The sequence below is a fragment of the Gekko japonicus genome, unplaced genomic scaffold (genome assembly GCF_001447785.1).
Source record: "Gekko japonicus isolate JY-2015 unplaced genomic scaffold, Gekko_japonicus_V1.1 scaffold1132, whole genome shotgun sequence".
Taxonomy (NCBI): domain Eukaryota; kingdom Metazoa; phylum Chordata; class Lepidosauria; order Squamata; family Gekkonidae; genus Gekko; species Gekko japonicus.
The window spans coordinates 590,057-592,602 of NW_015170310.1; positions in this window are offsets into that span (position 1 = coordinate 590,057).

Sequence of the window (2,546 nt, forward strand, 5' to 3'; positions counted from 1 at the left end):
AGTTCGGTTCTCCCAGATTAGGTTCCGTGCTCCTAACCGCTACACCAAACTGGCTCTCTAACTCTGAAAAGGGACACATCTGAAAATAAATTCAGACTTATCCGAACAGCTCAACAAGCAATTGGCTTCAGTGCAGCCCTGCTGCAAATATCCCATTAATTGGTGGTGGTGGAAAGTACCATCAAGTCACTGCTGACTTCTGGTCACCCTGGTGTGTTTCCAAGGCAAGAGATGTTTAGAGGCGGTTTGCCATCGCCTGCCTCTGCATCATGACCAGTGTTCCCTCTAAGCCGAGTTAGTGTGAGCCAGCTCACAGTTTTTTAACCTCCGGCTCACACATTTTTGTCTTAGCTCAGGAAGGATGACTCCAAAGCAAATTAATGCATGCAGCAGCCAAATCGCTCGCTCACAACTTTAATGCCAGTAGCTCACAAAGTAGAATTTTTGCTCACGAGACTCCATAGCTTAGAGGGAACACTGATCATGACCCTGGTATTCCTTGGAGGTCTCCCATCCAAATACTGACCAGGGCCGACTCTGCTTGGCTTCCGGGATCTGACGAGAGCAGGCTAGCCAGGGCTATCCAGGTCAGGGCTCCCTCCCACTAATGAATACTGCGGTGGCTCAAGTGGTTAAGACGCTGAACTGCAGGCTGTGTAAGGTCGGTAGTTCAGCAGTTCGAGACCCGAGTGTGCCGCATGACGGAGTGAGCTCCCATCTCTAGTTCCAGCTCCTGCCAACCTAGCAGTTCGAAAGCAAGAAATTGCAAGTCGATAAATAGGTACCGCTCCGGTGGGAAGGTAACAGTGTTCCGTGCGCCTCGGCATCTAGTCATGCTGGCCACATGACCACAGAAATGTCTTCGGACAGCGCTGGCTCTTCAGCTTGGAAACATCTTCAGACAGCGCTGGCTCTTCAGCTTGGAAACGGAGATGAGCACCTCATCCCTAGAGTCGGATTCGACTGGCTTTTGAGCAAGGGAACCTTTACCTTTTAATACATTCTCCAAAATGAAAAATTATAACAATCAGATAGTGATTCTGATACCTGAGCAAGTTCAGGAGGATCAGTAAGATGGGAGGAGAAAGTGTCAAGATCAGGACAGTATAGCCCTGACCTGGGTAGCCCAGGCAAGCCTGATCTCGTCGGATCTCGGAAGCTAAGCAGGGCCGACTCTGGCAAGAGAGTCAGTTTGGTGTAGTGGTTAAAGGCGCGGACTCTAATCTGGGAGAACCGGGTTTGATTCCCCAGTCCTCCACATGCAGCTGCTGGTGTGACTTTGGGTCAGTCACAAGTTCTCTCAGAGCTGTTGTCTAAAGGGCAGTCCTCGAGAGAGAGCTCTCTCAGCCCCACAGGGTGTCTGTTGTGGGGAGGGGAAGGAAAAGGAAGATTGCAAGCCGCTCTGAGACTCCTTCAGGGAGTGAAGGGTGGGTTATAAATCCAGTCTCCTCCTCCTCTTCCTCCTCTTCTACCAGCAGTTGGGAGGGCGGGGGCAGGCTTTATTTAGCCACCTCACTGAAAATCTCCCAGTCCCCCCATAGGGGATCAGTCACCAGAGGTCACCATGACTTCCAGGTGCACACACACTCACATGCACTCACACATGCATGTATACAAAATACCAAACACATACACACACACACACACAAAGATCAAGACAGTATGCACCAAACTTGCCACCGAATAGGATTGTGCTAATAGGTCTTGGAATTCACTGCCACAGGAAGTGGTGGCGGCTCCAAGCGTGGACGGCTTCAAAAGCGAATTAGATAAGCATATGGAGCAGAGGTCCATCAGTGGCTATTAGCCACAAGGTACAGATAGGGGCTCTGGGGCAAGTGATGCTCCGTCTTCTTGGTGCTTGGGGGGGGGCAACAGTGGGAGGGCTTCTAGTGTCCTGGCCCCACTGGTGGACCTCCTGATGGCACCTGGTATTTCTGGCCACTGTGTGACACAGAGTGTTGGACTGGATGGGCCTTTGGCCTGATCCAACATTGGCATCTCTTATGTTCTTATGTCTGTCTTTCCAAAGTATTATGCCGTATTGCTGGTATGCTAGCTCAAAAGAGAGGACTTTAGATTTTATTTGGTATAAGCAGAAGCAGCTTCTATGTACTTACTATTTCTGGTTTCCTGGGGCTGCTCTTGCTAGGCACGGGGGTGGGTGTTTTGCTTGCGCATGCTGTTTATGTGGGCAGAAAGTGCTAAAGATTAAAAAAAGCGCTTTCGCGCATATGAAACAGGACGCTTTCAAACCACTTTCCATGCACTTTGCTATCAGGTTAGACTGTGTGGAACAGCAACAGCCGCTTGCAAACAATTGCTGCAGTGTATTGAAAGTTGATTGGAAGCACATTATTCAGTGAATGTACTTTCAATCAACTTTCAATCAGCACATGATCTATTTGACCTCAGAGGCAGCTGGAACACATTGCAGCGGGTGGCCGGGTTGCCAAGGCCCCCACAGGAGGTGGAAGAGTCTGCGGCCCCAACCTCGAGAGGCAGTGGGAGAAAAATAATAATAATAAAGGCTGTTCGGCCAACAG